The sequence below is a fragment of the Mobula hypostoma genome, chromosome 15 (assembly GCF_963921235.1).
Source record: "Mobula hypostoma chromosome 15, sMobHyp1.1, whole genome shotgun sequence".
Lineage (NCBI taxonomy): Eukaryota > Metazoa > Chordata > Chondrichthyes > Myliobatiformes > Myliobatidae > Mobula > Mobula hypostoma.
This window is the reverse complement of record NC_086111.1, coordinates 68057529-68077018: the sequence shown is the minus strand read 5'-3', so window position 1 is coordinate 68077018 and position 19490 is coordinate 68057529.

Sequence of the window (19490 nt, the reverse complement as noted above, 5' to 3'; positions counted from 1 at the left end):
GGGGTGTGAGCTGAAATTTTCATGTGCAACATTCCAGAGTTAAGAGTGCTATCCGTCAGAGAATTACAGAGATCCAGTGAACAGATATCTCAGTACTGACCAGGACTGGACCAAATACAATTCTGCCATGCACTTCTACAACATTTTTAAGTCAATAGCATTTCCAAAGGTAGTTTGCAGGTGTATTAGTGAACAGAATTTGACAAAGAAGTCTGGACAGTGGAAAACTCGTTCCTTGTAGATCCTAATGAAGAGGAACAAAACCATGCCTCCTGGTAGCAAGGCTGCAGTGTCTTCTCCATGAAGGCCTGAGTTGACATTGCACCTGGGTGCCAAGGACAACACTGAGGCCTGACATGATTATATAAAAAAGGACAGCACCACCTTTAAGCCAGAGATACAAAAGAGAGACTGCAGATGCTGGAAATCTGAAGCAACACACACAAACTACTAGAGGAACTCAAAAGGTCAGGTAGCACCTCTGGAGGGAAATGAACAATTGACGTTTCGGGCCAAAGCCTTTCACCGACTGCTTATTTCCCTCCATAAACCTGCTGAGTTCCTCCAGCATTTTGTTGTATTTTCATCCTAAAGCCAGTGTGTCTTCACCAGCTGTTTGTGGGAATCATCTGTACCTGTGGACAGTGAGATCCAGATAACTCCAGGACTTTTAGAACCAGAGGCATTCCAAGGAAGGCTCCTTCAGTTCACACAAATAATATTCCAGACCTGTGGCACTGAGTTAAGCATCTGCTCTAGATTCCAGTCTCTTGTGCCTACAGATTTGTGTTTTAGGCTTATACTCATTAGTAGCTGCTTTCAGAAAGAAAGAATTCAGCAAGGATAAAAAGGGACAGAAATGCTGTTTCCCAGTCGTTCTGGACTGGAATCAAAAGCAGTCTCCAGAGACAGAATAGCAGCTAATTCACTGTGGCATTCGGATCCAGTGCCACGTGTTAATGTAACCCAGGGTTCACAACCTGGGGTCCATGGACCCCTCGGTTAATAGTAAGTCTCCATGGCATTAAAAAAAGATTGAGAACTCCTGCTCTAACCCTATTGACACTCGCACAACATCAGATTATTTACAAACAAAAGAAAATCAGCAGATGTTGGAAATCCAAGCAAGGGTCTCAGCCCAAAACATCTACTGTACTTTTTTACATCGATGCTGCCTGGCCAGCTGAGTTCCTCCAGCATTTTGTGTGTGTTGATCAGAATATTTACTTAATTCCACCCTGAAAGTAACACATTTCTCAGTAAAAAATAACTTGTTCTAGTATATTCCAAAATGGGTTCTTCTGGGACAATTAGCAGGAGAACCTGCAAAGCAGTGAGTCTGTCATCACAACAAGTCATTTGACTATATAAATTAAACCTACTTCCCTGCAGATTATAGCACTTCAAGAACTCATCCGAACCCTTTCATTCATATAGCTCCCTTCACATCTTGCTCAAGATGTGCCAAATCACTTTACAACCAGTGGAGTTTTTCCGAAGTGTAGTTGCTGTTGTATGTAGAAAATTTGCCAGCTAACTTGTGTGCGGGTTTTCATTAAAAAAATGTGATCTACTGTCATCCTTCCAATTGAAAATTCTCAATAATTTGTATTACATAAACGGCAATTTCAATTTGAAGGCATTGACGGATAACTTTCTCATGGATTATCACTAGACTACATTAATCAGCCACTAGAGATTCAGTGAAAAGACTGAAGTCTTTATATATCAACAAGCCATCTGAGTGTGCAGTAAGAGCTGTCAGCATTATGTAGATCAACCATGCATGGAGCCCAGGTTTTCCAAAGGACATTAGCAAATCAGTCATTTTTTTTTAACCAACCAGCCATTGCTTCTGTTAATACATCAAAGTTTTCCACCTCCATAGTCACTTTCCTTGTGACAGTGCAGAGACAGTTGGTGATTGGCTCATTGCTGCCACTTTATCACTGCACAGGAGTGTCTAATAAAGTGGTGACTGGGTGTACGTTTGTGGTTTTCTGCTGATGTAGCCCATCCAGTTTAAGGTTCGACATGTTGTGCGTTCAGAGATGCTCTTCTGCACACCACTGTTGTAACTCATGGTTATTTGAGTTGCTGTTGCCTTCCTGTCAGCTTGAACTGGTCTGGCCATTCTCCTCTGACCACTCTCATTAGCAAGGCATTTTCATCCATAGAGCTGCCAATCACTGGATTTTTTTTTTTGTTTTTACACCATTCTTTGTAAACTTTAAAGAGGGTTGTGCATGAAAAATCCCAGGAAATCAGTAGTTTCTGAGATACTCAAACCACTCCATCTGGCACCAGCAATCATTCCACAATCAAAGTCATTTAGTTCATATTTCTTCACCATTCTGATGTTTGGTCTGAATAACAACTGAACCTCTTGACTCTGTCTGCACGCTTTTATGTATTGAGTTGCTGCCACATGATTAGATGCTTGTATTAGCAAGCAGGTGTGCAGGTGTACTGGTGTACATAACTAAGTGGCCATTGGGTGTATATTCTATGCTCCAGATACTGAGATAGAGTGAAAATGTCTTGTTTGCGTGCTAATCTTTCAACTTTGAATTTTGATCTAGGCAGATAATTCTGTACATAAAAAGTACATTCAGGAGGTACACAAGGAAAAAGCTAACTAGCCTTCTCTTGTGCTACAATAAGGCCCACCATCGGGGTGGAGGAGCAACACCTTAGATTCTCCCTGGGTAGCCTCCAACCCGATGGCACGAATGTCCTTCCAGTAAAGAAAGTCTCTCCCCCTCCCCTCTTCTTCTATTCTTCACTCTGGCTTCTTACCTCTTCTCATCTGCCTATCACCTCCTCCTTCCCTTTCTCCTATGGTCCACTCTCCTCTCCTATCAGATTCCTTTCTCTCCAGCCCTTTACTTTTCCTACCCAACTGGTTTCACTTATCTCCCTCGATCTATCCTCCTTCCCCTCCCCGACCTTTTTATTCTGCTATCCCCCCCTTCCTTTTCCATCCTGAAGAGGGGTCTCGGCACAAAACGTCGAATGCTTATCTACTTCCATAGATACTGTCTAACCTGTGAGTTCCACCAGCATTTTGAGTGTGTTGCTTTGGACTTCCAGCATTTGTTGTGTTTATAATACAAAATATAGTTTTACAACTATACAGAAAGTTCACAGGGGCTAGGCAAATAAGTTCCAATGATGATAACATGAAGATTGAGAGATTAAAAGCAGCACATAAACTTGCTGAAGAACTTAGTGGGTCAGGCAGCATCCTGAGCAGTTGTCATTTTAGGTCCAGACCCTTCAGAGATCTGAAGTTCACCTTATAGTCCATAAGAGATCCATTTAAGATGTTTATAACAGGGAGAGTTACAAAGTGAAGATTAAGCATTCCCTACTGAGAAGAGGATGGGACAAATACAAGAATGATACTTGATTAATTCTATAGGAAACTTTAAAACAGTGACTGCATTACAGAAGTACTTTCTTTGTGGTAAAATCTGGGATCATCTTAAATCACAGGAAGTTCTACAAAAGCGTTCCTTTAAAACAGAGATGAGGAGGAATTTCTTTAGCCAGAGAATGGTGAATCTGTGGAGTTATTGCCACAGACAGCCGCGGGGGCCAAGTCATTAGGTGTATTTAAAGTTCAAAGTTCAAAGCAAATTTATTATCAAATGCAGGCATTTACTATAAATATAAAGAAACGCAATAGAATTATGATGGATATTTGCATCCTGAGCTAGTGGGCCTCGTGCTTTTTCAAGCTTGGCTTTTTAAACACAGCAGCTGCCACTTGTAGAGATTAAACAGTATAGGTTAAACTTCCAACTATACCCTTTGTTTAGCTTCTAGTCATAAACGAGAACCAGCCCTCATTTCTTAAAATGTAAATGACAAACAGTAATCAGATTGAACTTAAAACAAAGCACTGATTTATTGTTGCTCCAGAGCTGCAGTATAAGACAAAGGGTTATTTAATTTGGTTTGCTTCAAACAGACAATGCTGGCTAAGTTGTTTAATTCAAGGAAGCTTGCAGAGCAGGAAACAAACACTTAGCATATCAAGCAACACACATCAAAGTTGCTGGTGAAAGCAGCAGGCCAGGCATCATCTCTAGGAAGAGGTACAGTCGACGTTTCGGGCCGAGATCCTTCGTCTAGTCCTGACGAAGTGTCTTGGCCCGAAACGTCGACTGTACCTCTTCCTAGAGATGCTGCCTGGCCTGCTGCATTCACCAGCAACTTTGATGTGTGTTGCTTGAATTTCCAGCATCTGCAGAATTCCTCGTGTTTGGTTACTTAGTATATCAATAACTGATCTACTAATAAGTTTGGAGTTTTATGTATTCAGAAAATTTAGCTTTGCGGCATTAATTGTGGGTAGCTGGGAACTGTGTCTCCAAGAGGCTTTTAGACCTTTTATGTAAAAAGGTATCTGAGGTAACATCATATACATGTGAAACTACCCAAGTTATTAAGAAACTGTATAAATGTAGAGAGCAGTTATCAGGAATGGGGTAAGGCAACATCAAGAAGCATGAAAAAAATGCAGGGTGAACTAGAATCCATTCCCCCGGCTTCGATTTATGTGACAGATGATATACTCATCTGCCTCTTTGATGTCTTTTTAGATTATAGGAATTGAACTTGTGTTTTGGAAGTCCTTGTGCTTGTAAAACACTGTTATGAATTTTAAGGGTGCTGTTTGGATTTAAATGTGTATCACTGAAAATAAATTAACCATGTTTTAAACTACTTTGTTAGCTGGAAGTATCGTCTCCTCAATAGGGACGGGGCCCCACCACTCAAATATTGGGAGCTAAACTCACCATGGAGAATAAACAGGGAAGTGAACTAGTCTTTCAAGATCAGGGAAGTAGAGTATAATCTCGCTTTAGTGAGTGTATTCATGACTATGTATATGGGATAGGGCTTAAGGTCTTCATTTCAGTTTGGAACTTAGCAGTCAGCAAACCCAATACCATCACAGAATCTGTGAAAAATGACACACGAACGAAGATACACAAACTGCCAATATGCAAAAGACGCCATGTTATGCAAATATAAAAAGAAAAACAAATTAACAATAACAATAGATAAATAAATAATTAATACATTGAGAACATGAATTGTAGAGTCAATGGAAGTGAGTCCACAGGTTATGGAACCAGGTCACTTTTGGCATGAGTGAAATTATCCACTCTGACTCCGCAGCCTGATGATTGAGGGGTAATTATTGTTCCTGAACCTGGTGGTGGGGGACCTAAGGCTCCCGTACCTACTTTCCAATGGCAGCAGCGAGAGGAGAGCATGGCCTGGATGGCGGGGGTCTTTAATGCTGGATGCTGCTTTCCTGTGACAGCATTCTTTGTAGATGTGCTGAATGGTGGGGGAGGGCTTTACCATAAGGCCATAAGGTATAGGAGCAGAATTAGGTCATTGGGCCTGTGCTATTAACTGTATGTAATAAAGAACTTCAGTTCCCAGTCTGCAATGTGGGCAGGTCAGCCAAAACCAAAGATGACGTTGGTGAACTGCACTATAGTGTGGTGCTCAAAGCCATGACTATCTCCTGTTAATAGACTCTCGCCTCAGTTTTTTGGTTGACGTTGAGACAGCGTGCTCTCTTGCTGGCAGCTTCTCTCAATCGGAGCCTAGCGTCTCTTTTTCAGTCACTCGCAATTTCTCTTGCATAACTTCTCTGGATCTCTCATGGGTGCTGTTACGAGTTTCTCAAGTTACATCAGGTAAGCATCAGAGCCCCTCGAAGATATCTGTGTACTCTTTATTGAGTGTTGCCTGGTCACCTTTGGTCTGAGAAAACACTACGAAAACTCTTTCCACGAGGTTGAGCCTTTCGCATGCAGTCAGACCTAATATTGACTGTACTTGCTTTACAACAATCAGTAGCCGTGTCTTTAAGTGCTGCCCCTGTGACGAGAATCCTTGATAAGGATGGCTTGGACTCAGATGTTAGAGTATTCAAAGCAAGAATCAAGACACGGTATCAAACTGGATCGAGAACTGAGCAGAAGACAAACACTAGACGAAATCACTGGTAGGGCTTGCGATTAAGCACCAAACCTCAGTTCAAGTGTTCTTTAAGTATTCAAATCAGGGTGCCCAAAACATAATTACCAATTAGCAGGACTGTCCTGAACCCTCAAAGGGGCCGCGCCAGCGATCTGTACTCCAGGGAGTTAGAGCGTTGAAATCCCGGAAGCTGGCGCGGATGGGAACATTTTGTAACAGGAAGGACCCCCTCCCCGATGGCCAACTCCTGACGGCCCTGGCTGCTGAGAGAGATGGTGATGGTAACCACGGATGAGGGCCGGATCTAAGATGCCTCTTTCAAGCACCCAGAACCTTTCCTTGGCTCTGAATCCTTCCCAGTCCACGAGGCATTGCCCAACACCTCGGACAGTACGTGAGTCCAAAAGCCTTTTTACATTGAAGACCCGTTCCCCCCTCGATAAACTTGGGTGGCGGCAGGGCTGATGGTAGTGGAGCAAAGGGGCCGGTGCAGACAGGGTTTAATTTAGAGATGTGGAAGATGAGATTGGTCTTTAGGGTCTTGGGGAGCTGCAAGGTGTAAGCCACCGGGTTCACTTCCCTCAGAATTTTGAAGGGTGCAATGAACTTGGGCACCAACTTTCTAGATTTCACTTGGAGAGGCAAATCATGAATGGACAACCAGACCTGTTGCCCAGGCTGTAAAGCGGGTCCCTGTATTCTCCTTTGGTGTGCCTTGGTCTCCACTTTCCAGGTAGAGGCCAGCAAAATCTCCCTTGCCCTAATCCATTTTTGTTTGCAGTGTTGGATGAAATCTTCAGCCACAGGGATCCCAATCTCAGCCGCTTTTTCCAGAAAGAGAGGTGGAGGATAACCAAACTGCCACACGAACAATGACATCCCATGCACCGAGTACTGTGAGGTGTCATAGGCAACCTCTGCCTACATCAAATGGTCACATCACTCACCAGGTCTTTCTGAGGCCAGGTGTCTCAGGGTATGTTCTAAATCTTGGTCTTTTTGTGTGTTTCCCCCCTAGCTGTCAGTCAATGGCTTTGTATTGCCATGTGCTCCTGTCCCTGCTCCTGCTCTACTCCGGCCCCTGTATTACTGATTACGCCTTCTCTCATCTGTTTCACTGTGTGCGCAGTACTGGGTCTGTGATTGGAACCCTGCTCCAGCGTCCTGACAAGCTTCTGCAAGCCAATGAACTTGCAGGCTTTTGAAAACTGATCACCAATTACCATGATGACTGTCCTCCCCTTGGACAGTGGGAGAACCATGACAAAGTCCGTGGAAATGTATGCCCAATGTCTCTCAGAACGGGCAGGGGATGGAGGGGCCCTTGAAGTTGGGTACAGGGCTCCTTGTTCCAGATCCACACTACACATGCCTGTACGCACTAATGAATCTCTGTCATCATTCTGAGCCACCAATATCTCCTTTTGATAAACTCAAGGGTCCTGGCAATCCCTGAGTGTGCAGTCACTCTTGACGAATGTCCCCATTGCAGTACTTGGGACCAGACAGCACTTAGGATAAACAGCCAACCCGGAGGACCATTTTCAGGAATCTCCCCTTATGCTTGGGCTTTGTAAATAAGAGCGTTGATTCCCCAATGAATTGATACTACTACCCTAGCTTGGGTCAAAATGGTGTAGGCTGCTCCCCTTGTTCCAGTTCGTCAAACTGACAGGACAGAGCATCTAGCTTCTGGTTCTTTGACCCCCGTCGATAGGTCTGGATGAATTCAAAGTGGTTAAAGAACAATTTCCACTTGGCTTGCCTGGATATAAGCAAAGTTCTTGTGGTCAATTCTTGTGGTCAAACGATAAGAGTTCTTGGTCCCCTCTAGCCAGTAACACCATTCTTCCAAAGCTACCTTAACAACAAGGAACTCCCAATTTCTGATGTCATAGTTCCCCCCTGCCAGGGATAGCGCCTGGAGCAGAATGCACAAGGGTGCAGTTTACCATCTGAAGATGAGGGTCCTCAGGTATCCGTGTCTGTCCCAGAGTAACCCATCCATGGACTGGAGGGAGGGGGAAATCATTTCTTGGTCCAGTCAATGTAAGAGGGTTTGTTTGTGGCCTTCAGTGTGAGGTAAACTGAGGTCTTCTGAGGATCAGGGGTATGAGTGGTGAGTCAATAATGTAGAAACTACTGCCTTTCACATGATCCCCTGTCCTCATCTACAACACCACAGTCTGTTGCTAGATCAGCCTGGAACCCAGCGGGTGGCCATTCAAGACAGCTGCAGGCAAGGACTGGCTCAACTCTCGCAGCAGTACGTCGAGCCAATGGGCTGTTCCTAAATCCAGAAAATTACCATCTGCCCCAGAGTCCACAAAAGCCCTTACCTGCCTCAAATTCTTAGCCCAAGTGATTCAGCCAAATACAACACTGTCATCAGCAAATGTAAATATGTTCTTGGAGCTGTGCTTAGCCGCACAGTCATAAGTGTAAAGCAAGTCAAGCAGGAAGCCAAGCACAGAGCCTTGTGATGCAGCTGTACTGATGGAAATTGTGGAGGAGATGTTGTTTCCAATCTGAACTGACTGGTGTCTGCAAATGAGGAAACAGAGATCCATTTGGACAAGGAGGCATTGAGGGCAAGGTCTTGCACCCTATTGATTAGTTTTGAAGGGATGATAGTTTTGAATGCAGAGCTGTAGTCAATGAAAAGCATCCTGATGATTGCATCCTCACTGTCCAGTTGTTTCAGGGTTGAGTGGAGCCAATGAAATAGCATCTGCTGTGGACCTGTCGTGTTGGTAGCAAATTGGAGCAGATCAAGTCGCTCCTCAGGCAGGAGTTGGGATTTTTAATCACCAACATGTTAAAGCACTTCATCACAGTGGATTTAAGTGATGAATCGGGAGGAGAAGATGGCAGTGCGACGCAGTGTGCGCAGCTCTCCGGTGAAATGATATCATATCTGTTAAATAGGGGCCATGGACAATTCTGATTTGATGGAGACAGACGTGAGAAGCAGAGGAACATCTGGAGAAATTTCTGAAATGCCTGGTTTGCTGCTGTCGCTACTGTGTGATCGAGAATCTCCGGACGGAAGGCCCCAAAATCCCCGGCTTTGCCTGCTGCTGGCGACCGAGGCTGGGGTCGAAGCGTTCGGATAGAGATGGTGCTCGGTACTCGGTGTCGGAGGGCTGATCAGAGCTCGAAGTTTTCAGACGACTCAGAGTCGGACTGTGGTCGGGCATGGCAGGGAGAGTTTTCTTCCTTCTCCCGTCTGCGTAAGATGTGGGACTTTCGAGAGACTTTGAACTTTTTTACTGTGCCCATGGCCTGTTCTTCATCAAGTTATGGTATTGTTGCACTGTTGTAACTATATGTTATAATTATGTGGTTTTGTTAGTTTTTTTCAGTCTTGGTCTGTCCTGTGTTTCTGTGATATCACACCGGAGCAATATTGTATCATTTCTTAATGCATGCATTACTAAATGACAATAAAAGAGGACTGCGTGTCCTCATAGTCTAGTCTAATCTAAGTGCTACTGGACGATAGTTATTGAAGCAGGTTACCACTTTCTTCTTGGTATGATTGAAGCCTGCCTGAAGTTGGTGGGTGGCCAGACTGCTGAAACAAGAGGTTAAAGTCTCCAGAGAACACTCCAACAAGTTGATTAGCACAGGTCTTCACTACTCGGCCAGCAGAGGTTGATAGATTCTTGATTAGTAGGGGCATCAAATGTTACAGGGAGAAGGGTGGAGAATGGGGTAAAAAGTGATAATAAATCACCCATGATGGAATAACGGAGCAGACTTGATGGGCTGAATGGCCTAATTCTGCTTCTGTGTCTTATGCTCTCATGGTCTATATAAATGAAAGTTACTTTATTATCAGGAGATGTTTACTTCCAGCATCACTTTACAGGATAATTTCAACACTTAAGGCAGTGTCCTTGAAACCTAACCTCAGGCATCTACAAACTGTGAACTATTTCTATAATCAAAAAGATACTTACATGGCTTGAAAGCCGTGACAGAAATTTGAAAAGAAAACGATTAGGTTCTTAGCTTCTGTCGTGAATTGTCTTGGCAACCGTTCGGTATATACATCTCCTGTCACTGAATCATTTTGTGGACGCCAGCTGCAGCAAGTATGTTGAAGTAAATATTTTCTCTTTCATGGGTGGGGAAGAAGTAACAAACACATTACCCTGAAGATCTGACTGATTTTTGTTTTTGGTAATGAACAGATGTCTGTTGCCAGCTTTTAAAGGTCATGAAGGAGTGTAAACAAGCAGAACATTTTTTGTTTTAAATTTTAACCCTTTTCCTTCATCCTTTCCCTGGGGACATATACATACTTCAATAATAATTATCATCATCATCGTTATGAGCTGTGTCACGGTCTCATGACCATGATTGCTCTTGGCAAATTTTTCTACAGAAGTGGTTTGCCATTGCCTTCTTCTGGGCAGTGTCTTTACAAGATGGGTGACCCCAGCCATTATCAATACTCTTCAGAAATTGTCTGCCTGGCGTCAGTGGTCGCATAACCAGGACTTGTGATGTGCACCAGGTGCTCATATGACCATCCACCAGCTCCCGTGACTTCACGTGACCCTGATCTGGAGCTAAACAGGTACCACCTTGCCCGAGGGTGACCTAGAGGCTAATGGAGGAAAGGAGGACCTTTCACCTCCTTTGATGGAGACGTATCTCCACCCCACCACCCGTTCCTTCACACCACAGCCATGGCCAGTCACACATTGAAATCTGACCAAAATAAGACTCAACTCCCAATAATCTCTTGCTCCTCCCTAATCACAGATGCCCAGATCTCCTCTGCCTTTATTTAATACCTCTACTGCTGAATCTTTAGAATCTGAAAACGAGGATGAAAGCATTGATAACGAGAGAAAGGTAAAAAATGAATGGACTACTATTCCATTCTATTGGGTGGGGGGGATGGAGATACGTCTCTACCATATGAGACGTAAGGAGCTCCTTCGCTCTGTTAGCCTGTGGGTCACCCTTGGGCAAGGTGTAGCACCTGTTTAGCCCTTGCGATCAGGGTCACATGAAGCCATGGGAGCATCAGGTAGATGGTCGTATGAACAGCTGGTTAATATCACAATGTCCTGGTTATGTGACCAGGCAGACAATCTCTGAAGAGTTTTGATAATGGATGGGATCACCTGTCTTGTAAAGACGCGGCCCGGAAAAAAAGCAAACCACTTTTCTGTGGAAAAATTTGCCAAGAACCATCATGGTCATGAAAAGACTATGATTGCCCACATCATATGACACAGCACATAACAAGCAATCCTGGTTCAAAGGTTTAAAAGTTTCTTTTAATATCAGAGGATGTATACAGTATACAACATGATATGTTTGCTCTTCACAGACATCCACGAAACATGAACCCCATAGAATGAATGATAGGAAGAGGTGGGAGGAGAAGATGGCGGCGCGACGCAGCGCGCGCAGCTCTCCGGTGAAATGATATTGTTTCTGTTAAGTAGGGGCCGTGGACAATTCTGATTTGATGGAGACAGATGTGAAAACCCAGAGGAACATCTGGAGAAATTTCTGAAATGCCGGTTCGCTGCCGCTGTTACTGTGCAACCGAGAATCTTCCGGAGGGAAGGCCCCAAAATCCCCGGCTTTGCCTGCTGCTGGCAACCGAGGCTGAGGTCGAATCATTCAGTTAGAGATGGTGCTCGGTACTCGGCGTCGGAGAGCTGATCGGAGGCTCAAAGTTTTCAGACGACTCAGAGTCGGATTGTGGTCGGGCATGGCGGGGAGAGTTTTTCTTCCTTCTCCCGTCTGCGTGAGATGTGGGACATTTGAGAGACTTTGAACTTTTTACTGTGCTCATGGACTGTTCTTCATCAAGTTATGGTATTGTTGCACTGTTTGTAACTATATGTTGTAATTATGTGGTTTTGTTAGTTTTTCAGTCTTGGTCTGTCCTGTATTTTTGTGATATCACACCGGAGGAATATTGTATCATTTCTTAATGCATGCATTACTAAATGACAATAAAAGAGGACTACGTGTCCTCATAATCTGAAAAAAAAGCCCATGAATATAAAAGCAACCCATAAAAGTATATATGTTTAGAAAGGCAAAAATACCTAAAGAGGTCTTTTGTGGAGTGACACAGGAGAAATTATATTAGGGAATGAGGAAACAGCAGTGTAATTCAATAAATAGTTTTCAGAGGAAGACACAGCAATAATTCCTGACAATAGTGGAAAACTGCAGATCTACACCGACAGAGCTAAGTCAGCATTGGTAAGTAAATCAAATAAAGATGCATTCATTGGGAATCTGAAATAAAAAGAATTCTGACAAAGGGCCTTAGATCTGTTTCTCTTTCCACAGGTGCCGTCTAACCTGAAGAGTCTTCCCAGCAGTTTTTATCCACAATGTTCTTAAGTTTTGACCTAATGGGAGGCTATCAATCTGAAATATTGTTTCTCTCTCACCATAGTTAGTGCCAGACCTGTTAAGTAGTATCAACCTTTTCTGTTATGAAAGACTTTCTACTTAATTTCTCTGGTCACATCCAGTGATTACAAAATTACTTCCCTTGCTCATGTATCATAGCACAACAGAGATGCAGTCACAAAGTTCAAAATACTCTGAACTTTAAACTTTGAAATTACTTCCCTTGCTCATGTAACACATAGACGCAATCACAATGAAGGCACATGGATATTTTTACTGTCTTAGGTGGTTAAGGAGATTGGGTTTATCACCAAACATTCTCAGAAACTTCTACTGATGCACTTTTGAAAGTATCCTGACTGGTCACATCACAGCCTGGTACGACAATTCAAAAGTGCAGGAACGTAAGAAGTCATAGAGAGTAGTGGACTCAGCCAACACGTCATGAATACATCCCTCCCCACCATCAGGTGCACCTAAGACCACAAGACCATAAGATATAGGAGCAGAAGTAGGCCATTCGGCCCATCGAATCTGCTCCACCATTCAATCATGGGCTGATCCAATTCTTCCAGTCACCCCCACTCCCCCTGCCTTCACCCCATACCCTTTGATGCCCTGGCTAATCAACAACCTATCTATCTCTACCTTAAATGCACCCAATGGCTTGGCCTCCACAGCCACACATGGCAACAAACTCCACAGATTTACCACCCTCTGACTAAAGTAATTTCTCCGCATTTCTGATCTAAATGGACGTCCTTCAATCCTGAAGTCGTGCCCTCTTATCCTAGAATCCCTTACCATGGGAAATAACCTTGCCATATCTAATCTGTTCAGGCCTTTTAATATTTGGAGTGTTTTATCAGATCCCCCCTCATTCTCCTGAACTCCAGGGAATACAGCCCAAGAGCTGCCAAACATTCCTCATACGGTAACCCTTTCATTCCTGGAATCATTCTCGTGAATCTTCTCTGAATCATCTCAAATGTCAGTATATCTTTTCTAAAATTTGCAGGAAGTTCTGCTTCAAGAAGGCAACATCTATCATCACAGATCACTACCATTCAGAATCAGAATCAGGTTTATTAACACCAGCATGTGTCATGAAATTTGTTAACAGCAGCAGCAGATCAATGCAATACATAATCTAGCAGAGAAAAATAATTATAATAAATAAATCAATCAATCAATTACAGTTTACATATATTGAATAGATTAAAAATTATGCAAAAATCAGAAATAATGTATTTTTAAGTGGTGAGGTAGTGTTCAAGGGTTCAATGTCCATTTAGGAATCAGATGGCAGAGGTGAAGATGCTGTTCCTGAATCACTGAGTGTGTGCCTTCAGGCTTCTGTACCTCCTTCCTGATGGTAACAGTGAGAAAAGGGCATGCCCTGGGTGCTGGAGGTCTTTAGTAATAGATGCTGCCTTTCCGAGACACCGCTCCTTGAAGATGTCCTGGGTATCTTGTAGGCTAGTACCCAAGATGGAGCTGACTAAATTTGCAACCCTTTGCAGCTTCTTCCGGTTCTGTGCAGTAGCGCCCCCCCCCCATACCAGACAGTGATGCAGCCTGTCAGAATGCTCTCCACAGTACAACTATAGAAGTTTTTGCAGCCATGGCATCTTCTCTCAGCTACCATCGGGCAGGAGGCCTGAAGTTCCAGGTTCAAGAACAGCTACTTCCCTTCAACTAGTCAGTTCTTGAAACAATTGGTACAACTCTAATCAGAATCAGGTTTAATATCACTGGCATATGTCATGAAATTTGCTGTTTAGTATCTGCAGTACATTGCAATATATAGGAATAAAAAATCTATAAATTACAATGAGAAATATCTATATATAACTAAATTAATTAATTTGTAATGACCAGTGTGTGCAAAAAATCTTGTGATGTGCAGTTTTTTGCCCAGTGACAACAACATGTGTGAACTACATTTCTAAGTGGAAGTTGTGACGAGAATACACATAAAATTAGGATGTTTGCTGGCCTGGGTTAGCATCAGTGACATCAGCAAGTGGTCTGCCACCTGTCCTCAGGGGAAGGAGAGATACGGAACAATGGAGCAGCGTCTGGAGATGTGTAATGAAGGGACGGGGGAGAGAGAGCTGTCTGGAACGGCTCCCCCCTTTGAACCTTGAACTGTTTGAAGTGATGGACAGGCGATACCCCAGCAGGGGGATAAAAAGGGACCGGTTCGCTAAGGCAGGACACACACGCCACCCGAGGTAACGAGACCCTGGAAGCGGTACGCCTCTCACGAGTCGGTGGGAAGTATCAGACAACGGCCAGGGTGGAAAGGTACGATCAGCGGGAACCCGGTGTGTGTCCGCCCTTGCTTGGGTGCCGGGTTCACTGCAGAGGATCGACCGCATCTGGAGGAGGGGTCACAGTCGGTGACCTCAGGTGACATCACCAAGGACCTGCCCAAAAGCTGCTTGTGAGCCATATCGCCGGTCTGTGAGTGAAGTCGTGTCTGAATGATCAGTTGTTCCTGTTCTCTCTCTCTCTCCCCCCACGTTGTCCATCGCCATGGCAACGATTACTGCGAACTGAACTACTAAACTGGACTGAACTTTGAGTTACTTTGAAATTTGGTCATTTACCCCTAGACAACGATAGAGCTTGATTGATGCTGTTATCTTAATTCTGTGCACATGTGTGTTTATCATCGCTGAACTGTTGAATTTATTATCCTTTCGATTACTGTGTTGCTTGTTTCTTTAATAAAACTTTCTTAGTTCTAGTACTCCAGACTCCAACTGAGTGATCCATTTCTGCTGGTTTGGCAACCCAGTTACGGGGTACGTAACAAAGTAAACCTGAAGCTATTCTAAGGATAATAAGCTACCAAGTCCAGTTTGTTGTTCATTGTTTAAAAGAAATAAAATAATACACATCAATGAGTCTTATTTCTCATATACTATATGACATGTAATAATATCAATTTTCACATATGTTATTAAAGTTGTTTGAAATGGTCAAACAAGACATAAAATTACAAAACTAGCTCACAAAAGGTATTTCATTTGGAAATCAATGCATACAGCACAGACTTCGTAGTTTAATTATGTAAGAGACAAGCTTGTAGATAAATACACGTGTTGCTGCTCATGATTGTAAGCTTTGTCTTTCAGGACTCGTATTCGGTGGTTGCATTCTGCCATATCTTCATTTTCATATAGTGGAAGAGTTTTGTTTTGATAAATATTCATCAGGAAAAAAGGATTTCACTTATGTGAGATGCGTTAGCCAGGGACTTTTTGTCAGAAAGGTGGCATATCTGGCACAAAAAAGGATAGCCCTGGGCTTCGGGCTGTACGATTTCCACATCCCTAGCCCGTGACAGCTGAGAACATGCAAGGCCTGCTACCAGCTGCAGAGCGATATATTGCAAGAAGTGAAATTAGATTAGGTGATGAAATCCGGCCAATATGTTGAAACTTGAAATATGACTTTAACAAACTGAAATATACTTAACATGCCAACGAGGTAGAGGGTGACAACCTTTTGTGCGCAGTTTAAACTCCCTGATGTGCAAGTAGCAAAAGATGTGTGCATGCTCACACCTTAGGGGGAACATTGATATTTATATATAAAATATAATTAAATTCAAATAGAAAGCAACAAAAATAATTGAGGTAGCATGCATGAGTTCATTGCCCATACAAAAATCTGATGGCAGAGGGGAAGAAGCTGTTCCCGAATAGTTAAGTGTGTACCCTCAGACCTTCGAGCTCCTGTACCTCCTCCCTGATGGTAGCAATGAGAAGAGGGCATGTCCTGGGTGATGGGGATCCTTAATTATGTCAGACACATTTTTGAGACATCACTTTTCCTACACACTACAGTTTATCAACATTATGAACACTTGGCACCAAGATGTTGTAATTGTGCTCTTTCTTGTAAAAACTGTACAATTAATCTTAATGTTTTTCACCTGAATGCTACTTATCTGACACTACATGCCTGTGATGCATCTGTACATACGTGTACTTGGGCATATGATAATAAATCAAATCAACTTTAGTTTTGTTTTGGCCTAATTATGCAACCTCATGTAGCTGTTTGCTACTGCACCCTGCCTCTGTTTACAGTTTTCTCTTCATTCCCTATCTCTCTGCCTAAGGCAGCAATTTCAGCTGTGATGTATCACACTTTGATCTGCCACCAGCTGCCTTATTATGCTTTTAGCCACTTGCGATTCAAAGTTCAGAGTAAGTTTATTATCAAAGAACGTATACGTTACCGTATACGACCTTCAGATTCATTTTCTTGCCGGCGTTTACGGGAAAAAATAAAACACAATAGATTCTACAAAAAAGAACATGCATGAACAAAGACTGACAGACAACCAATGTGCAAAAGAAGACAAGTTCTACAAATAATAAAGATAATACTGACAGCATAAGTTCTAAATAGTCTGTAGATCGGAGAATCAGTTCAGAGTAGTGGTGACTGAAGTTATCCACACTGGCTGTAGGGTTATAATGTGGGGTGCTGTGAGGCCTAAGGCTCCTGTAACTCTTACCAAATGGTAGTAGTGAGAAGACAGCATGGCCTGGATGGTGAGGCAGCTTTCTTGTGCCTTTGCTATACGTAAACGTGCTCAATGGTGGGGAGGGCTTTCTCTGTGATGGACTAGGCTGTATCCACAACTTTCTGTAATCTTTTCCATTGCAGGGCATTGGTGTTTCTACAGCAAGCAAGCCATGATTCTCTCATACCAGTCAGGGTACTCACCACTGTGCATCTCCAGAAGTCTGTCAAAGTTTTTCATGACTTGTGGTATCTATGCAAACTTCTAAGAAAGTCGAGATGCTTTGTTTACGATGGCACTTATGCTGGCCCCAGGACAGCCCTCTCATATGTTACTTACCTCCTCACTTACTGCTCGTTACGCCGCTGGCGTTTAGGGCAGCAATGAAGGTCCTTCATCTCCAGCGGTGTTCAGGGCTTCCTTCATTGTGCCAGCAGCTCGGTTTTTATACCGTCACGCAAGTCCCAAGTGGAGACTCGGGACTTCCATCACACTCAGACATAGAAGGATTCTTCATTGCTATTTCCAGAACAATTTTGTTTTACCAGTCAGGATTGTAACCCGGAGCTGAACCCCCAAACCTGGAGGACCGGTTGACCACTCTTACTCTGGCCTCTACCCTTTGACAGGTTTGGTATGGGTGACCCTACCAAGAGCCAAAGCATAAAGCTCTAACTCCAACCATCAAAGCTCTCCAGATTATTGAGGCATGCGAGCCTCTAAACCATGACAAGGTTGTGGTCCTTTTGGAGGTGTCATATGTTAAAGCCAAAGAATTTAAAGTTGCTGACCCTCTCCACCTCCGTTGCCCTAATGAGGACTGGCCCATGGACCTCCAGCCTCTTCCACCTGTTGTCAATAATCAACTCTTTACTCATTGAGTGAGTTGTTGTTGATGTGACACCACTCAGCTAGGTTTTCAATCTCCCTTCTATAAGCTGATTCTTCACCACCTTTGCAATTATCCTTGAACTTCAAATAATGAAAAGGCTTATATTCTGTATCATAGGATTTGCATCAGCATCCACTTCAGGTCATTACGGAGAACGAGCGAAATTGGCTCTTGTCTCGACTGACACCTTGTCCAGAACTGTACCAGAAACCTCAGGCAGCCAGAGTATTAAAATGGCAGAAATTAAATAAACAAGAGAAAATCTGCAGATGCTGGAAATTGTGCTGCAACACACACAAAATGCTGAAGGAACTCAGCAGGCCAGGCAGCATCTATGGAAAAGAGTAAACAGTCGATGTCTCGAGCCGAGACCCTTTAGCAGGACTGGAGAAGAAAAGGTGAGGAGTCAGAGATAGAGGATGGGGGGATTTTAAATTAAGATTCGTAATATTTTATGAAAATTACAACAAAGGATAACCAAAACAATCTCAATAATAAAAAATGTGAAATACAACAGAAATAGTTAAGAACAGCATCATTAAATTGGCAGCAAAACTCAGTCAGCAGGCTTCAGACTTTGACACTTGTATGTGATTCCTGCAGTATGCAGACACTTATGCAGCAAAATTTCTGCCGTTCCCAAGGAACTGCCAGCAGTTCTCTGCAAAATCCAGCCTATCTGTTTTGCGACGTTAACTGAAGGTTTGTCCAGAATATCCAAAAAAATCTCTACTGTTGTTTAAAACATGGCCACAAGACATTGTACATCCACCTGTGAAAGCCTGTGATAAACGGCACCTTTGACAATGCATCTCTCCCTCAGATCTGCAGGCGGAAGCATTATCTTGGAGCTTTGCACTTAAGGCTTTTTGGAAAAGGACTTGAACCAGCAATTTCTCGGCTCAAAGTTAGCCGTGAAAAGCCGTCTTTCTTTGGCAGGTATCGCTGCTGCTTAGGCCCAACCATTGTCCTACAAATCTGCAATCTACTGAAGCATGTAAAGGACATCCTAGATCTCTACAGGTTCATTTCTCAGTTTTGTACAACTAGTCTTTGTGGGTTTATGCTAATTTAGCTGACTCCATTGTTAAATTTGTAAATTCCATTATAGAGAGAGGAAAAGGATTGACACCATGTTTGTCCACTCTCCTGCCACATTCCAACATCTATTGATTCCCTCAATATCTAGAACTGTGTCCATCTGAACTCTAAATAAACAGAGTGATTTCTTGTATTCCTGGTAGAGAATATAGCAACTCTTTATATGGGGGCTTTAATATCCACAGCCCTAAAGATTCAAGATTCAAGGTACATTTATTTCCTAAGTATAAGTGCAGTATACAACCCTGAAGTTCGTCTTCCACACAGACAGCCACGAAACAAAGAAAAGCCGTACTAGATAGTGCGGAGGTTATGTTGCAACTTTATAAAACTCTGGCTCAGCTACATCTGAAGTATTGCATACAGTTCTGGTCACCCCACTATAGGAAGGATGTTGAGGCTTTCGATGGGTGCAGAAGGGGTTTACCAGGATGCTGTCTAGTTTAGAGGGCATATGCTACCACGGGAGGCTGAACAAACCTGGGTTGTTTTCTCCGGAGCGCTGGAGATTGAGGGGGATCTAATAGAGCAACG